Source organism: Chrysemys picta, chromosome 1 (assembly GCF_011386835.1).
Source record: "Chrysemys picta bellii isolate R12L10 chromosome 1, ASM1138683v2, whole genome shotgun sequence".
Lineage (NCBI taxonomy): Eukaryota > Metazoa > Chordata > Testudines > Emydidae > Chrysemys > Chrysemys picta.
Genome location: NC_088791.1, coordinates 110,407,856 through 110,429,146, shown reverse-complemented (window position 1 = coordinate 110,429,146; position 21,291 = coordinate 110,407,856). Strand labels below are relative to the sequence as shown.

The 21,291-nt window shown below is 50.0% G+C and overlaps 1 protein-coding gene across 2 annotated transcripts in view; it reads left to right on the top strand.

Moving 5' to 3' along the window:
• The first annotated feature begins 207 nt into the window (after positions 1-207).
• The window catches only part of SLC6A12 (solute carrier family 6 member 12), a 78,589-nt gene continuing 57,505 nt past the window's right edge, over positions 208-21,291 (top strand). Inside the window, exon 1 of one of the 2 annotated variants that reach the window (XM_065582140.1) lies at positions 208-473. The gene's annotated coding sequence lies outside the window, so the exon portion shown is untranslated. The remainder of the gene's footprint in view (positions 474-21,291) is intronic. The other variant, XM_065582136.1, reaches the window with a different exon arrangement.

Sequence of the window (21,291 nt, the reverse complement as noted above, 5' to 3'; positions counted from 1 at the left end):
GCTTTATCAAACTCTGTGTGAGAGGAGAGCGTGCTTCGTTCCAGTGAGCGTAATCGGACTTGGATTAGTTCCACTGAATGTTGTAACTGCTGCCTGCAAACTTCTGGCCTTAGTTCTGCCTGGCCTGGCCTCTATTTCCCATGTTCTCTCTCTGCCAGTGCTTCCTATTACGGTTAAAGGTCTGGAGAGGGAAGTATTGTAAGGGAGGTGAAGAGAAATTTCCATTCCTCACACACCCCCCCCCTCTCTCTCACTCCACCCACAAATGAACTTGATAATAATTTAACAGGGAGATCTGATGGAGGGGGGAGAGAGGGAGGAGAGAGGGAGGGATCTTTTTCCCAATCCCCTTTCTCCCAGAGTTGTAGGCACCTTGACTTGCCTGTTCTTGCATATAATGAGTTGCCTGTTGGCCACCCAGTGACTCAGTGGAACAGTACTGTGCTGCCTGCGGAGACTTGAGGTGGATTCAGGTGAGCTGGGTAATTGTTCTGTCCATGTGTCTGTCTGAGTCTATACGTCATGCTGCCTGTGCTGGGGCCATAGGGAACTCCACAGCCCCTTACTGTCGCTTAGGCAGTGACCCTGCAGGCTTCATGAACATTTCAACAGAACTGCTTACTGGAGTCCAGGGGTGCATGGAGTATTTTGATGGGCGGGCAAAGGAGTCTGTGAGAGGGAGAAGCCCCCACTGCTGTTAGGCTAGGAAGAGGGACCTGAAGAAAGTAAAGGAATTCATTTTGAGGGACCAACTGAAGGGAACTTTCCTTATTGATTTCCAGAGGGGGAAATGGGTGTGAGGGGACTTGGCAGCAAGGGATGCTAGAGAGATTGGCAGAGAGGTGGATGGATAGCAAAGGGAATGGGCACCGAGGGATTGCTAGTGGGGTGGAGAGCACAGGGCTGTGGGAGGGACAGGCAATAGGTACCATTATGGTTAGGGAGTGCATGGGCCAGGTAGCAAAAGGGATGGGCAGAGACAGTTACGGGCTGTGAGAAGGACACGCACTGAGGGGAGCAGGCAGTGACTGGTTTGTAAAGCAGGGATGGGTTGAGAGCGTGTATGGGGAGTGGGAGGGAGGACTCAGTGGGACAGCTGCAGGAATTTCATTTGGTGTAAGCAAAGTATAGAAATTCCTTCTCTTCAAACACCATCTGCCCGGGGAGAACAGTGTCCTGACATGTACTTGGGCGCCTGCAGGCTGCTGCTCTGTGAAAAGAACTTTACTGGTTCCTGGGGTGTGTGTTTGCTGGGGAATGTCCTGATCCAAGGATTCTGTGGAGGGGCGGGGGAAGCGCTGTGAATAGGGTAGTGTGAAGAACTGCACTTTTTTTTGGTTTGCTGGTACTGGAAAAAATATTGGTTTTTGTTGACCCGGATCTGAACATTATGAAAAATATCAGTGAGTTGAAGAAGTCTGTGCTGGGTTGAATCAAGGTGGTGGCCCACTTGTAACTTTTAGGCCATGTCTGCAGTAGAGACCTTACTGCAGCACAGTTGTACCGATGCTGGTGCGCTGCTGTAAGATCTCCTGTGTAGCTGCTCTATGCTGATGGAAGAGAGCTCTCCACTTGGCACAATTAAACCACCCCCAACAAGTGGCATTAGGTATGTTGGTGGGAGAATCTCTCCCACCGAAATAGCACTGTCCACGCTGACGCTTCTGTCACTGTAACTTATGTCGGTCAGGGATGTGTCTTTTCACCCCCCTGACTGACAAAAGTTTTATTGACAAAACTGCTGGTGTAGACATAGTCTTAGACCGGTGTTTAGGGCATTACATGTTCATTGGCATGGGGACTTGAAGTTGGATCTGCCACATTCCAGGGGAGTGCCCTAATCTCCAGACTATAGAGTTACTCTCATTGTGTCTCACTCTCCAGCCCAATGACTATTCAAGTATTTTATACAAAGCACAACAATTTCAACAGGAGAGATGGAGAGAGAGCCTCACCCCAGAAGAGCTAAGAGTCCCCTGGTTAGGGCAGAGCTGGGGTGAAATCCCTGTTCCAGAACTTGGGGGACCCATGGGTTTAAGTCCCTGCTCCAGAGCAGGAATTCAGACCTAGATCTCCCACATCCCTGCTGAGTGCACTGGGCTAAAAGCTATAAAGTCCCCAACCTCTGCCTCCTCTGGCTGTTTTGTGAATCTAGCCTGGAAATTTCTCTCTGGCTGAAATTATTCAGCAAATTTGTATTAGGTTCAGGAATAGTTCCAGGTTGACTGAATAGTGTTCATCAGAAAAACTCTTCACCTGAAAAAATGTGCCAAGCTCTAATTGTGAATCCCTTGCTGAGAGTGAGAGAGAATATGTGGCGCTAAGATGTCTTTAGGAAGAAGGAGTTTTGTCTGCACACTGGTGAGAGTGGTCAAGTAACATGCCTATGCACCAACAGGCATATCTGTGGGCCAGATCCTCAGCTGGTCCAACTCCAGAGACTTCACAAGAGTTGCTCCCATTTATAGGTGGCGTGGTCGTGGAGGTCACTGGTCTGTGTGTCTGTGCCTGTATGCTAGTCTGTCTGCAAGTACACATCTACGCACACATGAACATTCGTGTGGATCACTATGTTCGCACAGGGCTGTTGGATGAGTGTACATGCAACAGGTCATATAAAAGTTCATGAAAGATATTCCATATCTCCTTTGAATGAGCAGAGTTTTCAGTGTAGTCCTTGATGGTCACTGCCAATCCCATTGGAAATATCTTTGCTCCAATTCTCCAGTCAGCAGCTGCTGACACCGGATGAGTAAGCTTTGGACTTTAGCATAACCTTGGATGTAACAGCCAGATTTCCCTGAACTGGCAGGGACGCAGTCCGAACCTGATGGTTGGGTGCAGGCTAAAGAGATGATCTGGGGGAAAGCTTGCAAATGAAAGCTGCTGTTGGTTTGTGTGCGTCTGTACTTGGGAAGGGAATTTCAGTGCTTTGTGAGAGTGAATGGAGCTGTAACCTTGGCAGAGCTGAGCACAGCTTCGACAAGTGCCATGCTGGCTTCCCCTATGTAGCTCCGCCAACTGCGACTGTCTGACCCCTTGATATTCCAGTCCTGGGCCACACACATCTCTGCCAATGCTCCTCTGTCGTGGCCTGTAGGACCCTCTTCTGTTCCAGTCGTGGGACCCACAGAGACTGAGAGCACGGCTGCTCTGTTCTCGCAGTATGTCTGTCCTACCTGCCAACAGAAGATGGGACTGTCTGTCAGCAGGGAAGGCAGCTCCTGACAGCGCTGCACCTGACCAGGAGTTCAGGGTCAGTGCACTCGCTGTGGTTAGAGTGACAAGGTTAATGACTTCCTGGAGACAGCAGGCAGTGCTCACTCTGTACTGCTGGATGTATTGCCCGGACTGTCCAGGGACACTGCCTGAGGTGCCAGGAGTCCTGCAGAAGGCCCCTAGAGCACCGTTTCAGCTGTAGAGAGCAGGGGTGACCCTCGGTGGCTGCCAAGTGTGCACTTGCATAGGATAATATATTTGCTAGGTGTAAAGGAATAAGACAGGGACCCAATTCTTCCTCTAGCTGGCAAACCCTTTCCCTGGCTTATGAAAATCTTGCCTAATTCTTCCTTGCCCACACTGCCCCTAACAATCTTTGCACAGGGCCTCACAGGACATAGGGCTGGCTCTGACCATGTGTGTCCTGCTCTGTAGCCTCAGGAGAGATTAGACTCCATAAAGCACAGGCAAGTTTCGGGGGGTTTGGTAGAAACGTGTCTAGAACAGTATGGAACCAGAGGCTCTGGCACCACCTATCAAGCACACCTTTTGGCCCAGATTCAGAGGCGGGCTCCCCCACACCAAGGTGCTATCCCTGTGACCCTATCTTGGAGACTAGGTCTCCCCTGAACCTTGCTAAAAAACTTTAGGAGTCACTGGTCTCATTTTACAGAACTGGAGCACTGGCTCCTTTAGCCACCAGTGACCTCTGAGGCTCTGAGTCTCCCCCCAAAGCAGTGGCCTCACATGTGAGACTTTGGAAGAGGAGATCGGCCTCAGCGGCAAAATTCAGATCCAGATTTCCAATATTCCAAAATGCAGACGTGTTGGGATCTGGGAAATTTTGGTTTGGGCCCATCTCTGTCTTGGCAGGATAGTTCCTCTAATCCCCAGCCAGGCTTTAAGAACCCATTCAACAATGTGTATAGTGGGGGGTGGGGTGCTGAGAGCCATTGAATCAAACTGTAAACATTGTATCTGATGAACACCACTTCAAGCCAGGGGGTGCGGCAGCACCACCATTATGCCTAGTTTAAGCACCTATCTGTGCAGCCCCGTGTTAGATGCTGGCCTGGATCAGTGCAAAGCAGCCAGGTTGTTGTGGTTCCAGGCAGGAGTCCTCTCCCCATTGTCACTCATTGGCCTTCCTCTCCCATCCTGGTATATTTGAGATGGGGTCTGGGATTGAGTGGCTGGTGAGTCACAAGTATATATTTATTCCAGCTCTGGGAGGTAAGGTTCTTGCTATTCACCTTCTTGTTTCTCTTGAAGTCTCCATGTCTACACTAGCAAGCTTACAGCGGCACAGCTGTACTGATACAGCTGTGCTGCTGTAAGATGTCTCATGTGGCTGCTCTATGCCGACAGGAGAGAGCTCTCCCATTGACATAATAAAACCACCTAACAAGCAGCAGTAGCTATGTTGGTGGGAAAGCATCTCCCACTAACATAATGCTGTGCACACAGGCGCTTATGCCAGCGAAATGTATGTTGCTCAGGGGTATTTGTGTGACGTGTATCTGGAAGAATGTGAGCCGGGGTGTTTCTGTGAGGTGCAGCTCCCTGTTACTTTGGAATGTGCTGGGAGCTCTTTGCTCTCTGGTAGCAGGTAGAACCAGCCTGGGAGTTGAGCAGTAATTGTTTCTTTAACTTACTTGGATTAAAGCAGTTACTTTCTTTAATACAAAGGCAGAGGGAGCTGATTCTGCTCTTGCTTATGTAAGCAGAGTCAGGATGAGCTCTACCCTGACATCTGGTGGTGAATTATGGTGAGTGTGGAAAAGAACTCCAGGGGCTGATCTTGTTTGCATAGGCACACCCACTCGCCTGGCATGAAACAACAGCAACTCAAAGTGGTTACTTTGGCTGGTGTGGGATCCCCAGTCTTCTCTGTTATTGGGGCAGGAAGAATAAAGTTTTGTTACCCTGATTCTGTGAATCAAGGGCAGTGAAACTGTTGTATGACAGAAGGACTGAGTGAGTCCTTCACCATTACCTTAGTAGCACTTGCTTGACAAGGGGCATGGGTTACAAAACCCAGTGAATGGAGAGAGGATGGGGATAGGTATTTGTACCTGATGGTATGGGCCTTCTCTGAGGAGTTGAAACACCAATTGCACTACCTTCTCTCTCTACTGTTGAATATCAGCGCTAACTTTGATTCTATTAGAAGTCTAGTTACAGACTACTGAGCTGAATTCACTCTGGGCCAATGGTGCACTAGCACTGGGGCTCCCCTACTATGAGCTGAAATTGCTAAGAGCTGAAATCACAAAAGAGCTGAGATCACTGAGGCTGTGTTAACTAGTGGGGGAGCCTGAAGCTATATTGCTAAGCGGCTGGCGGAGCAGCTAGCAGAGTGGAGCCTTGTGGGACGGTTGGAGTGGAGCTGAGCGACTCACAGGTCGTTGAGTGGAGCGGAGTGGCTGGAGGAGCAGCTAGCAGAGCGGAGCCTTGTGGGAGCGGCCCAAGGGACGGCTGAAGTGGAGCAGAGCTGAGCGGCTCACAGGTCGGTGAGCAGAGTGGAGCAGCTGCCAGAGCAGTTCGTGGGACGGCGGGAGCAGCTCACGGGACAGCTGGTGGAGTGGAGCGGCTCGTGGTAAAGGCTGCAGCGGAACCCCGTCGGCCTCGGATCACGTAAGGTGCCCTTTAACACCCTGCGTGCCCCCCCCCCAAACTCTGGGGCTGCACTGACCAGGGACAGAGACTTTGGGGGGTTGTTGGACTTTTGGGACTTTGGTGATCCTTGGGTTGCTAGTTTCAAGAACCCAAAGGAAAGGACACAGCCCAACTTGCTGGGGTGGGTTTTTTGCTCATGGTTTGTGTTATGAATCCTGTTTGTGGTGTTTTTCCAATTTAATGCTGATGTCGTTTACCTCATGTTATTAAACATTTTCTGTTACACTCAGACTCCGTGCTTGCGAGAGGGGAAGTATTGCCTCTTAGAGGCACCCAGGGGGTGGTATGTAATTGTCCCAGGTCACTGGGTGGGGGCTCGAGCCTGTTTTGCATTGCGTTATTGAAACGGAACCCCTAGATACAGAGCCCGGCCCTTGTTGCTGCCAACTTAGATGGGCAGAAGGGTTACACTTACACCACTGTAATGCTGGTGACTTCACCAGTTCCTCCTGATTTACCCTGGTCTATGTGAGAGCAGAATCTGGCTTTCTCTCTGTACAGTAGATACAATGTGAACCTTGTCTGACCAGTGTGCAATAATGAAGCAAAAGGGGCCGGGCAGAAGAAGTTCCTTTCTGAACTCAGCAGGGTGCTTGTTCCCTGAAGCGTGAGGATCAATAATCCTTGTAATTAAAATCCTAGTTACTGTGTTTGCAGATGCAGAGTCAGATTTTGATCTCACCCACACGTGTGTAAATCCAGAACCACTAAACTGATTTCAGTAGAGTTACTCTGTTTAACACTGGTGACTATGAGAGCAGCATCTGGTCCATTGGTCAACTTCTCATTCCTGCCACTGGCCTCCATGAATCTCACTGAGCACACACCTTGAAAATACCCTGCAGCAGCAAGTATCACGAGTATAAGAGGAGTAAAAGAAAAAAAATTCCCCTTTTCAGTTTCAAATGAGCAGCTCTTTAATTTTGAGTGCTGTCTTGTAGGCCAGGGTAAATAGGTATGTTGAGCGCATGCTCTTCCCTCCTTCCCGCCCCCCATCCCCAGCCTCTTTGCCATTCTCCTTCCTACACTGAGAGCTGGTCTGCACACAGTTTGGTACTGCTCGTAATACATTGCTTTAGGAACAGATATAATTAAGGCAGTACAACCCCCTAATGTGGATGTAGTTATATGGGTACAAAGACACTTCCATTGCTATAGCTTTCCTGTAAATTTACAGGCATAAACAGTACCAGTAGAGGCACTTTTGTACTGCTTTAACTATACCTCTTTCTAAACTAATACAGTACTAGTACAGGTGCAAAATCTGTGTGTCAGCCAGCACTAAATAATCCTGGCTTTTAATATTTCCTTCTATGGATTTCCTTCCCCCAGTATCTCTCCCCATTGTTGTTGCCCTTGTGATGCTGGCCAATCAGGTGCCAGCTTATGCTAAGGACCCCATGCCTCAGTGGAACACTGACAAATCCATAGGTGGAACCAGTCTGGCTAACCTGGGTATTACTATTGGTCGAATTGGTGTTAGATTAATAAAAATGTGCTTTGCGTTTCGGCTGTATTGAATGCTTGTAAATTCCTGCAGGCATCAATCTCACATCTAACATCTCTATCCCATATCGTAAGGTGATAATTGAACATTTGCATTTTAAGCCTAATAATAATACCTAGATTTTATATAGTATTGTTCACCAGCTGATCTCAAAACACTTTACAAAGGAGGTCAGTGTCATTATCTACATTTCACAGATGGGGAAACTGAGGTACAGGGCAGGAAGTGACTTACCCAAGATCACCCAGCAGGTCAATGGCCTGGAGTGGAAACCAGGTCTCCTGGGTCCCAGTCTAGTGCTCTGTCCACTAGGCAGCACTGTTCTATAGAAATGTGGGGCTGGATCCTATATGTTGCTAGGCATATGAGCCCCAATCCAGCATAGCACATAAACCATGGGAACGCTCACAAGCTTAAAGTTAAGCACATGCTTAAGTGCTGCACTCAATACCTTGCAGGATCAAGCCCTTAATAGACGTCTACAGAAATTCTAGATTACTCTAGAATTCAACAGGGAGTGAGAGCCACATGAAGGGTTTTTTTAAGCCATCCTAAAGAATTCTACGGTAGGGTAAAATTCTCTTAAGCTCTTCTACCACCCATGCTTTTACTCTTGTTGCTACAATCTCTCTTAGAAAAGACAGAATCAACTGCTTTACTCAGGCCCCAGTCCTATTTGGATTTAAGTCAATGAGGGTTTTGCATACTGTTGTCAAAGAGAGCAGGTCAGGATGGGGCCTTTTAGCCTCCAGTCCTTGCTTTGCTATGCATGCCCATAGGAGAAAGCACATTGCCCCACAATTTATGCTGTGATTTCTTTATTTGATTGAAATGTAGCGAAAAGATGCATTATCCCAAGTACTGAGAGCTTTGTTATGAAACTTAGATAAAAGTTGCCTTCTCAGCTGTCTGCTCCTTTCTTTGCCCTGGGCCTATTATGTACAGAGAGTTAGGGTTTATCAGATCATTTTATTTGCATTGTGCAACCTGCAGACGCAAACAAGACACAGTGATGATAATGTTCTCTACTGTACAGTACTGTGTCAGCTTCCCCTCTTCCCCTGCCCATTTCCCACCTCCCTTCCCTCTCCAAGCAAAATTCTGTTTCATCTTCACCCTGGGTGTGCATTTCACCATTAAAATGCATGGAGAATGATTGATGTTTGTAGCATACCAGGTTAACACACTATTAAGACGTCACCCGTTAGAGCAGCCAAAAATAAATAAATAATGAAGTTCATAGTTATCCAGTTTCACTGTGCTCTATAATTAGTCTTGCTGGGATAATGAAGACCCTGGGTGAAATTCAGCCTTGCTGTAAGCAAGAACTTACACCGGGGCTTGATCTGGCTCAGAAAGTAGGAACAGAGTAGAGAGGGCCCCTCACCAGAGCCTCTCTTACCTTTGGGGATGTTGGGATCCAGTTGTAGGTCTGAGATTTCTGGCTCAGGCCTGTCTCTAGTGGGCTGAACCATGACACATGTTTTCTAACCCCCCATGATTTTCTCATGAGTCTCATGATATTTGTTGTTTTCTGACTGCCGCTGGAGGCCTTGTGATTGTAAAAAATAAATACATAATTAAGAGAGCGAGAAAGAAAGAGAGAAAGAAAGAGCGAGCTTAATTCTCACATAATTCTCTAATTCTCATAGTTGTGGAGAAAAGCTTGAAAATGTGACCTGAGTGCACCCTAAAGACTCACAAACCAAAAAGTAAATACAAAAAATCCCCAAATGTATTTTTAAAAACTCATGTTTTTTATGCTAATATCACGAGTGTTTGCCTTGGCCGGACTCCTGATTTTTGGGCCCCTGGGGTTGGCAATGGTGGAAACCCCAGAGCTGATTCCTGATCCTCACTTTGCAACTTGGACCCGTCTCTGGTGCTGAGAGACCAGGACTCTGGGCAAAGTCTGTTTCATGGTTCCACAAATGAGCTTTAGCCATGACTAGGATTTCACTGGGATAATTAATTAGCTGACACTTTTCCCATGAGCCAGTTGCAGGTGAATCTCCTTCTAGAAATCTGCACTTAACGTAAATCATGGAAGGATCCCCCTGCCCCTGGGGCCATCCTTAGGATTTATGGGGCCCTATACAGTATTATTAAACTGGTGCCTCTATGCCCGACTTGGGGCACAGCCACCATCCCCGCCCGTGGACCCCCAGAAGAACCCCCCCGCCATTGCTAACACACACCGAAAGGCAACCCAGAGTCGCAGCCCGGGGGGGGGGGGGCGGCAGGGAGGGACAAGGGAGCAAAGAGGCTACTGAGCTGCCCGGCGGAGAGTCACAGTTCCCTGCAAAGACCTGACCCCCGTACCTCCTCCCTCACACACAATGTGCCGCGCCGGCACATTCAGCTCTGTGAATACGGCCCCTGCCTTCTGCCTAGTAAGGAGACTGCAGCACACGCTGGGTGTGCAGGAGCCGACCTGCTCTTAGCTGCTGTCCTGGTCATAGGTCCGGACTCTGTGGGTGAGTGTTCTGGGGCCAGAGCTGCCACAGGGAAAATTTAGTGGGTGCAGAGCACACACGGGCGCCAAGCTCCCCCTCTCCATCCACGCCTCTCTCGCGTGGGTGGCCCCGCGCTTACCAACTCCTCTCCCTCCCTCCCAGTGCTTCCGGAGTACCGTGAAAAGCTGATTTGCAGTGTTCAAGCTCTGGAAGGGAGGGAGAAGAGTGGGGATGGGGCATGCTTGGGGGACGGGGTGGAGCAGGGACAGGAAGAGGCGGGGCGGGTGCTTGAGGGAAGGGGTGGAGTGGGGGCGGGACCTGGAGCAGAAGGGGTGGGTCGAGCACCCCCCTGCAAGATGAGAAGTTGGCGCCTATGGTCTGGCGGTGCCCCAAATGTTCAGGTGCCCTACACAGCTGCATATGCTATGTATGCCTAAGGACAGCCCTGCCCTCCTCCTCCTGGGCATTCTTCTGTGCATAAGTTAAGATGGCACCTTCAGCTGAATCATGGCTTTCTGCCTTAGCCCTGACTTTTCTTTACCACTCTCAAATATCAGCTACCAATGTGAAGGTGTTGATGTTAATGGGGACCCATACATGTGGGTTTCGGCTAGGTTTAAACTCATTAGCCAATCACAAAGACCACGTGTATGCTGAGGAAATGCATCACGTGAGTGTTCTCTAATACTTTTTAATGAATATGATGTTAAATGCAATTTAGGACGTACTGTAGGAAGAGAGAAGTCATGGTTAGCTGGTCATTATTTGTAGAGCTGGATGAAATTTTTTTCAGCAAATAGTAAATTTGCTGAAAAATGCATTTGTGGGGGACACTGAAACTATTCATGAAATTGGGTCAAATCTGGCAAATAGTTTTGGCCAAAAAAAAAGAAATGGAAAATTTTTGAACAAATCAAAACAGTTCTTTTGCCATTTCAAAATGAAACGGTTCAACTTTTTGTTTCAAAATGAAACATTTTGACCATTTTGAAATGTTTTGTATTTGACTTTTCATTTTAAGAGGCTATTTCTTTTAGAAGTTTAGCTAAATAAAAAACACACAAAAAAAGGATAAAGAGCACCTGGAAATCACCTGAAATGAACTCCCTCCTCCAAATAATTTCAAGCTGAAACTCTTTTTTTTTTTCCATTTCAGCAGGGGAAAAAATTGTTTCAGTTGGAACCAAACCAAAGATTTTTGCCTTAGTGGTACCTGTAGTGCTGGCTGTAGTTAGGGTCCCAGTGGGACTTTGCCCCAGGCAGGGCATGCCCTGGTCTCCTGGATTCAAGTCCTGCTCTGATTGCAGGAGGCCTATGCCTGTGAGTGACCCCCACAGCAGCTGCCTTAAGTGCCTGGGGGAGTCACGTGTTAAGGAGCAGTGCTGGATATGCAAAAACTTTCGACCCTGCACCCAGAAGAAGCGGGACGTCCTCCTCAGGGCTCTCCTGATGGAGTCCGCCCTCCACCCAGCTTCCAAGCCATCTGGACAGGTCGCACCAAGTGCCTTGGCCTCTGTGCACAGCACACCACCAGCACCCGACTCCTCTCGGCACCGTTCACCATCGCCGGTGCCGAAGAAGAAGACCAGGAAGTGCTCCCCGGCACCGAGCAAGAAGGCCAGGGGTCATCTATCAAGGGACTCGGACCTGCCCACCAGACTGCTCCAGAGCCACATGATTGTCCCTCCCCGACTGGGGCGCCTAGCCCCCTGAAAGGTCCATCACTGACTCTTGGGAGTGGTATGGGACCCGCACTCCTGCTTGCACCTTGGTCAGCTCAGGCTCCCACGGCATAGAGATCGCCCAGGTCTCCATCTGCTCCGCTGACTACCCTGGTGCTGCAGGACCCGGCTCAGGCTCCCCGAGAGGGCAAACCCACCGTTAAGACCCCTCAGGGAACACGGGACCAAAGTTGGTCGCAGGACAGAAGGTGTCGATCTTCGCTGCTGTGTCAGGAGTCCCGAGGCAGATCCCAATCGTGTCGCTGGTCGCCCAGGCGAGCTTCCAGATCCCCGCGACGCTACTTTCCGGCATGGGGCCGACACTCTCTTTACTTTTCCCACCACCGTTCACTGTCTTGACAGTTGTCCTCTAGGCGTCGATCCTGATCACTGGCATGGTGGGAACGTTCCCCATCCTGGCACCAGTTCCCCTCTCCACGCTGCAGTTACTGTTCAGTTACGCCCACGTAACGGTCACCAGTAGGCACAACCAGCAAACAAACTCAGGCATTGACGGCTCCTCCCTGGTCGCTGGAAGGTGGTTCCTCTGGTACGGAGGGCCAGTTCAGCCCATTGCCACGGTCTCATCAATGTGGCTGGGCACAGGAGCCCGCTCCCTCGTCGGCAGCACCGCAATGGCAGCATGGCCAGTGGCAAGCGCAGTGGCCGTATTGGAGCAGGTGGTGCGTACAGGGCGTGACGATGCCTTCTTCACATCACTCCTCGGTGGCTGCCACAGAACAGTGGGTGGCAGCCCCACTGGCACTGGACCCAGTACCGAAAGGTCGTTCTGAGGTCGGGGCAGATGAACCTGTGCTCACCCCAAAGCCTCTTTCTCAGACGGCGGTTGAGACCCCAGTACCCCCACTGGCAGTCCAGTCTTCTTTATTGTCCCCAGACCAGGTGGTGGTGGGACTTTCTAGAGCTAGCTTGCCAAATGATTTTCGGGAGCATCAATCCCTTCTCCGCCATATGGCCAAGAACTTGAGGCTTGAGATGCAAGAGATGGTGGAACAGGATGACACCCTCTTCTACGTCCTCTTGGCCTCTACGCCCAGCCGAGTCGCACTGCCTGTGCATGAGGGGGTCCTCAAGATAGCCAAGGCTTTGTGGCAGACCCTCTCCTCCATCCTATCCACCTTGAAATGAACCGGGAAAAAATATTTTGTGCTGGCCAAAGGTTTTGAATACCTTTATTCCCCTCCGCCCCTTGGCTCGCTGGTTGTTTTCCAATGAAAAGTACAAGGAGGTCCCCTCCACCCCCCGATTCCCAAAAATAAGGACACTAAAAACTTGATTTATTTGGGAGAAAGATTTATTCTACTGCCAGCCTGCAATTTTGGGTGGCGAATCATCAGGCTGATACAATTTTAATATCTGGGATGGTCTCAAAAAGTTCCAGGAATCCCTCCCTCAGGGGTTGGCCCAAGAATTTGGCACTCTGGTGGAGGAGGGCACCGTGGTGGCCGATGCTCCCTGAAAATGGCCTGGAACGCGGTGGCAAGGGTGGTCGCATCGACAGAGGTCATGTCACGTAGTTCCTGGCTCCAGATGGCAGGCCTCTCCCAGGAGATGCAGGCCGCGATCCAGGACCTCCCCTTTGATGGAGTTGGTCTTTTCTCAGATCAGACAGACACCAGACTGCACAGGTTGAAGGATGCCAGGGCTACCCTTCGCTCGTTGGGCATGCACACACCTCAATTAGCCAGGAAGCCCTCAGACCGCCAGCGCTGCCAAGAACCGGGCAGCCTCCTCAGGGACCTACGAGGAGAAGGGATGCTAGTTTTAGTCATTGTCGCCCTTCATCCTCCCGTGCCCCCCTAGGGCAGCCAAACACGTAGGGAACCAGAAGCGATTGTTTTGGGGGTGTGCACGAGAGCAACACCCCAGTCAATCAGCCAGATACTACCCACCCTTTCCTCAACTGCCTTTCCCCCTACCGTTTGGCCTGGGCACGGGTTACATTGGACCTCTGGGTCCTGGACATAGTTGCTCAGGGCAATACCCTGCAGTTCATGGCCGCCCTCGCTTCCCGCGCTCCCCTCCCCATTTTCTCATCCCTCTTCAGGGACCCTTCTCGTGAGCAGCTCCTCATTCAGGAAGTAGAGAAGCTCCTAGGCTTGGGGGCTGTGGAGGAGTTCCTCGGGACATGGAAGGAAGAGGTTTCTACTTCTGCTACTTCCTAATCCCGAAGGCCAAAGGAGGCCTCAGGCCTATCCTGGATCTGCATGGCCTCAACACGTCTCTCAAGAAGTTGAAGTTCCGTATGGTCTCCCTGGCCTCCATCATCTCCTCCCTGGATCCAGGGGACTGGTACGCTGCTCTCGACTTACTTTCATGTCTCCATATTCCTGGGCCACAGGCACTTCCCATGCGTCACAGTGGCTGGGTGTCACTTCCAGTTCATGGTGTTACCCTTTGGCCTATCCTTAGCCCCCTGGGTGTTCATGAAATGTGTGGTGCCGGTAGCAGCTTACCTGAGACTTCAGGGGGTCCAGATCTTCCTGTATCTCGACAACTGGCTCATCAAGAGCAGGTCTCTGGGGTAGGTCTAACGGAGCCTCAAACTGGTGCAAGCCGTCTGCGATGATCTGGGCTTGTTAATAAACACAGAAAAGTCCACGTTAATGCTAGTCCAACACATATTGTTTATCGGAGCAGTTCTTGACTCCATGCGAGCCCGGGCCTTCTGTCCGTAGGCATGCTTCCGGGCCATATTGGACTTGATTGCCCACGTAAAGAGCCATCTGCTTACCACAGCTCACATGTGCCTGCAACTGATGGGCCACATGGACGTGTGCACATGCATGGTCCACCATGCCTGTCTTCATCTACGACCTCTGCAGGCATGGCTGGCCTCAGTCTATATTTCCAGCACGCACGCCCTGAACCGAGTGATCACGGTGCCGAGCCATGTCCTTTTGTCCTTGGACTGGTGGCTGGATCGGGAGTTGGTGTTGCAGAGGGTTCCCATCTCCGTCGCTTACCTTGGTTTCAGACGCGTCAGACCTGGGCTGGAGAGCCCAACTGGGTGAGCTCAACACCCAGGGCTGCTGGCTTCACAGTGATCTGGCCCTTCATATCAATGTGAGGGAGCTCAAAGTGATTTGCCTGGCCTGCCAGGCATTCTTGCCCCACCTGAAGGGCAGGGTGATGCAGGTCCTGAAGGACAATACAGTCGTGATGTACTACATCAACAGGATGGGTTTTCAGTATACCCCTGAGGGAGCGTGGTCCATGTGTACTGCTGCCCCTTGTAAGAAAAGGCAAACAGATACTGGGAGTCAGGGTGAACCGGTACAGAAAAGAAAGCTGAGCACAAATCAACAACAGTAAAATGAGTTGCACCTGGTGGGATAGAAGCCAGAATCATTGCTGGGTTAGGGACAACAGGAAAGGCGGGTATAACAATGCAATTAATGGCTTGAAAATCCTGAACAAACCGCCATGATTTACCATCAGCTTTTCAAACTGGGAGGATAGGAGTGTTACAGGATCTGGAGCAGGGGACAATAATGCCTTGTTCCCGCAGGGCGGTCATGACCAGAGCAATGCCAGCCTCTGTTTCGGGGTTTAAAAGGTATTGAGACAGGCGAGGCAGGGGTTTGGAGGAGTCAACAGTAATGCAGACGGGGTCAGTATTTAAGCGGCCCACTTCAGATGGGTGAGTTGGCCACAGAGAGGATGGGACCTGTGAAATTAGGTGTTCAAGGGACAGGATCAATGGGTAATGGGACTGGAGTGGAAAGGGGAATTTCAGACAGCAGGGAGGCCACAGAATCACTCAGAGAGGACTGGGGAATTACTGCCCGTTGCTTGCACTCTAGCTTTAAAACTGTCCAGGCTCCCCTCCGAATCCTGCGTACTGGGGGCCAAGAAGGGGGTCCTACTTGGAGCCATAAACCCTGGACTCGCATAGAGCTCCATTCAATTGTAAGAGGCTTTCCAAAGCCCCTGGAAAATCCTACCAAATTCGCAGAGGAATTTTTGTTAGTATGCGATACCTATGAACCCTCTGAGGCAGACCTCCTGCAGCTGTGTAAGCTACTTGTAACCCCTAGCGAACATGAAAAATGGTTCACAGCAGCAAATTGGCCCGTTAGTGAGCGCCACTCTAATTTGCCAGACCCCCTTCTTGCCCCCCAGTACGCAGGATTCGGAGGGGAGCCTGGACAGTTTTAGAGCTAGAGCGCAAGCAACGGGCCCAATCCTTATCCAGGCTATCTTTGCATGTATAAGAAAAAGCAGAGGAGTCAGGCAGACTGGAGAGTTTTGGGGGAACAAGGGATTTTTCTTGACAGGCCTGAGCGGTACCGGAGGAATGGGCCTGGGCGGCATTGGACAGTCCGAACTGGTCTGAACTGGTGACCTCTGAGAATTGTTCCTGAACTGGGGAGGCTGGTGATCATCTATTGTTCCGACACAAGGCTGCCAAGCCAATTAATGCGTCTTCCTCATCGTCGTCCCCAGACTTTAACAAGGGGTTTTCTTCGTCCTCTTCCACTTGAGATGGGAGTATGAAGGGGGTTGGGATTGATCTGAGTCTGCTCGGAGAACAGAGTAAAGGGGAGCACTTGGTCTGGTGGTGGGAGAGGAGGCTTCCAATAAAGCTTTTAACTTATCATTTGAGAGAGACGAGTTTTGATTCTGTCCACCTACAATTTGCTTCTTCCCACCACTGCATGAAACAATCAATCTCTCCTCTGGCCAATTTAGCTTTAGGTTGGCTGAGTTTGTCTTTTAAGACGTCCACTCGGTCTTTGTCCCATGATCCTAATGGTGGCCACTGAGTTATGGGATCCCCCTGAGTTAACCTAGACCATTTTTCCAGAAATTTACAGGAGTCCGGACCCTTCCTAAAATACATAAAATGAGCTGGCGTTCCTTTAGGGAACTGTCCCGACTTAGATGTCTGATTATCCATACAGGAGGACTTTACACACACCAATCACACAAGAAGGAAATTCAGGGTCGTCAGAGTGATGCCCGGTGCAACACACAAAAGGAGCCCACAGGCTACTGCCTCAATCGCCCTTGCTTTCACACCAAGGGTTTTACCCAAGGTGCAGTGCGGCTGCGATTGTGCAGATTTCACTCACTCAGACTGCAGGGACAGGAACCCCTTGGTCGGCCGATCCCTGAACGGAGACGGCACCCAGACTCAAACACTCCACAGGGAGGATGGATAGACACAGAGACAGGACAGTTCTCAGTCTGGACAAAACACAGAAATAATTACCTGATCAGATTCCTGATGTCTGATCCTGGGATCCCTACCAGAACAGAGTGGGAACCAACAGGTTCGATGGCGTAGACTTCACTGTGGTCGTGCGCCTTTCCGTTCAGATGGAGGACCGCCCAGCCCAGATGCCCAGGTGCCGGCTGCCACGGTCGTCCTACAAAAACGGTCAGGAATCACACGGACCCAGTGAAGATGGTTGCCGTCTCGGTGGAACCTCCAAATTGTCAAAGTCAGATTCAGGTCTCACAATTTGTTAGACCACTCTGTTTATTAGCACAGCGCTCTGCTAATACACCCAGATAATGTGAGCACCATGCAAGACCCACACTACCTTATTTTATACAGATAAAAAGGGCGCGAACTTAACAAGAGGACAAAGAAAGCAGAACTGAAACGTTTACCTGAGGCTAGACATACATATTTAATTTCCTTACTAACTTTTACCGATCTCCATTTAATGTTCCACCATTAGCTTAAGTGGACTCATTGTTCATGCCAGGGGTAGGCAACCTTTCAGAAGTGGTGTGCCGAGTCTTCATTTATTCACTCTAATTTAAGGTTTCGCGTGCCAGTAATACAGTTTAACGTTTTTAGAAGGTCTCTTTCTATAAGTCTATATTATATAACTAAACTATTGTATGTAAAGTAAACAAGGTTTTCAAAATGTTTAAGAAGCGTCATTTAAAATTAAATTTAAATGCTGATCTTATGCCACCAGCCTGCTCAGCTCGCTGCCAGCCTGGGGTTCTGTTCACCTAGGCCAGCAGTGGGCTGAGTAGGGCCTATGGCTGGGACCGCAGACCTGGGGGGCGGGGGGTATTTCAGGGGTCAGGGCAGAGGGCTGGGGGTTCAGGGCAGAAGGTTGGTGTGTGTGTGGGCGTTCAGGGATCAGGGCAGAAGGCTGTGGTGTGTGGGGGGTGTAGGGCAGAAGGCTGGATGTGGGGGGGTTTAAGGGTCAGGGCAGTGGGCTGGGGGTGTGGGAGGGGTGCAGGGCAGAAGGCTGTGCGTGGGGGGGGTTCAAGGGTCAGGGTAGAAGGCTGGAGGTGTGTGTGGGATGCAGGACAGAAGGTTGAGGGTGTGGGGGGTTCAAGGGTCAGGCCAGAGGGCTGGGGGCTGTGGGGGTGCAGGGCAGAAGGCTGGGTGTGTGTTGGGGTGTGGGGGGTTCAGATCAGAAGGCTGGGTGTGTGGGGGGTGCAGGGCAGAGGGATGGGGCTGTGGGGGTGCAGGGCAGAAGGATAGGTGTGTGTTGGGGGGTTTAGGGCAGAGGGCTGGGGCTGTGGGGGTGCAGGGCAGAAGGCTAGGTGTGTGTTGGGGGGTTTAGGGCAGAGGGCTGGGGCTGTGGGTGTGCAGGGTAGAGGGCTGGGTGTGTGTGGGGGGTTCAGGGTAGAGGGATGGGGCTGTGGGTGTGCAGGGCAGAGGGCTGAGGGGTGTGGGGGGTGCAGGGCAGAGGGCTGGGTGTGCGTGGGGGGTGCAGGGCAGAGGGCTGGGTGTGCGTGGGGGGTTCAGGGCAGAGGGATGGGGCTCTGGGGGTGCAGAGCAGAAGGCTGGGTGTGTGTTGGGGTGGGGGTGCAGGGCAGAAGGCTGGGGTGCTCGGCTCATGGGGTTGCTCCCAACCCCCTGCCCTGAGCGGCTCATGGCAGGGGGCTGGAAGGGATATGCCTTCCATGAGCCGCTCAGGGCAGGGGGCTGGAAGGGATATGCCCTGTTCCACCCCCTTCCCCCAGGCTCTGTCCCTACCTCTCTCTGCCTCCTCTACAGAGCTGTGTGCACACTGCTGCTCTTCCCCCTCCCCCTCGCTAGGGCCATCAGCTGATTGGCCGGGGAAGGAGAGGAGGAGGGGCAGGAAAGCACCATGCTGGGAGAAGAAGCAGGGGAGGGGGGAAGCTTGGCTGCCGCAGAACCAAGCTTCTGCCTCCTGCCCCCGCAGAGGAGAGCGGTGGGTGGGGCGCTGAGTGGGGCTGGGGGCCGGGACCGCGGTAGGGAGCTGCGTGCCACTCAGAATTGGCTTGCGTGCCATCTTTGGCACGCGTGCCGTAGGTTGCCGACCCCTGGTTTATGCCTTAATGTTTCTTTTCCTGACACCTGTATTTCAACATTCCTTATTTCTGCTTAAAGGTACATACAGCATTTCTTTAATCCATTCTATTTTTACAATATAATTCATTCTAGTTTCACAAGACTAAGGTGGTTATTTTTTAATAAGCCCAATATGAAACAACAGGCTTTCAGCAAAGCCATTGTTAGCAAAAACAGCCTCTGTGATCAGAGATAAGAAGGCCAGACCATAACAAGAAAGCCCTAGGCCTGCTTTTAAAACAAAATTGTACCAAAGACTTGTTAAACTAAACCTTTTCTTTTTGTTATGTAACGAAGGCATCGCTTTGTAAGTAATCTTATTTACAAGGTAAAATAAAAAAAGAAATTACCTTAGGGTTAAAGCCACAGCCGGCTAGTTTATAAAAGCAATTTGTTAACAAATAGAGGTGAAAGTTTTGCAAAGGCCTTGATAAACACTTGAAAAGACAAACCTATATGAAGACACAGCCTTTTATTTAACACTTTTGTATGTGTTGTAAGAAAAAAAAGCATGCAAAAGCACCCCAGGGTTAAACCCTGACTAAGAAAAGGATAAGAGTGGGAGGGATAGCTCGGTGGTTTGAGCATTGGCCTGCTAAACCCAGGGTGGTGAGTTTAATCCTTGAGGGGGCCACTTTGGGATCTGGGGCAGAAATCAGTACTTGGTCCTGCTAGTGAAGGCAGGAGGCTGGACTTGATGACCTTTCAGGGTCCCTTCCAGTTCTATGAGATAGGTATATCTCCATATTTATTTATAAGAAAAAGTTTCCCCCCAAGGTCTTTAGTAAGAACAACTTGAAACAGCCTTTTGAAGGTATCAGGGTAGCAGCCGTGTTAGTCTGTATCCTCAAAAAGAACAGGAGTACTTGTGGCACCTTAGAGACTAACAAATTTATTAGAGCATAAGCTTTCGTGGGCTACAACCCACTTCATATGCATCTGAAGCCCACGAAAGCTTATGCTCTAATAAATTTGTTAGTCTCTAAGGTGCCACAAGTACTCCTGTTCCTTTTGAAGGTAGTGGACTAGAAAAGAAGACCCCTTTGAAAAACAAGACTATCTGAAGACACATTCCTTTATTTAACTCCTTTGGCATAAGTGTTTTAATAAAATGTAAGCCTGAAAAATTAGTTCAGGGTTATAAAAATAATGTATAGTGACAAAGTTTTAGACTAGCACTGGTCATTTTTTAGTAAGCACAATTTAAAACAGCAGCAAAGCCACTGTTAGCAAAAGGAGCTTCTGTGATTAGAGAGAAGAAGGCCAGAACATAACAAGAAAGCCGTAGGCCTGCTTTTAAAACAAAATTGTACCAAAGACTTGTACTAAAAAGAATAGTAACTTTAACTGTAAATAAGCTTACTATATAAAATAAAAACTTTTTACAATAAAAGTTTAAAAAAGCTAAAGTATGTAGCCAGAGGCCCTTCACGTTTTTTTTTTTTCAGGAAAAGGGTCCCTGCTCTTATCTAAACAACCAGGACCCTGTAACAAAAGCTGACCAACACATACTATAAACCATTTTAAAATGTGTTTTTTTAAAATAATGTCTAAACCCCTCTCTTTTTAACTTATTAAATAAACACATGAAAAAACAAACCTATCTGAAGACACATTCCTTTTGCATATATTTTAATGAAAAAGAGCAGGCAGAAGCACCCCAGACCAAAACCCACAAAACCCTTACTAAGAAAAAGTTTTCCCCCAAGGTTTTTAGTGAGAACCATTTGAAACAGCCTTTTGAAGGTAGTGGATTAGAAAAGAAGACCCCTTTGAAAAACAGGCTGCCTGAAGACACTTTTTTTTATTTAGCCCCATTGGCATAAGTGTTTCAATAAAATGCAGAAACAATCCAGGGTTAAAAACACAGAAAACCTGTTTATAAAAGTAATGTTTAGTGATAAAAAAAGTTTTCCTCTAGGTTTTAGGCTCGCACTGGTCATTTTTTTTAGTAAGGACAGTTTGAAACAGCAGGCTTTTGCAGCAAAGCAGCTGTCAGCAAAAACAGCCTCTGTAAACCAGTAGATTAGAGATAAAAAGGCTGCTTCTTTGCCTGCTTTTTAACAAATTAGGGTTACCATACGTCCGGATTTTCCTGGACATGTCCGGCTTTTTGGGCCTCAAATCCCCGTCCGGGGGGAAATCCCCAAAAGCCGAACATGTCCGGGAAAATAGGGAGGGGCCGGCGCCACTGGGTGCTGGGCCGGGGGCTGGGCTGGTGCCGGGGGTGCTTGGCCGGGGGCCGGCGGTGCGGGGCCAGGAGTGCGGGGCCGGGGGTGCTGGGCCGGGGGCCGGGGCCGGGGGTGCTGGGCCGGGGGCTGGGACCGGGCTGGGGGCCGGCAGTGCTGGGCCGGGGGCTGGCCCGGGGGTGCTCGGCCGGGGGCTGGCACG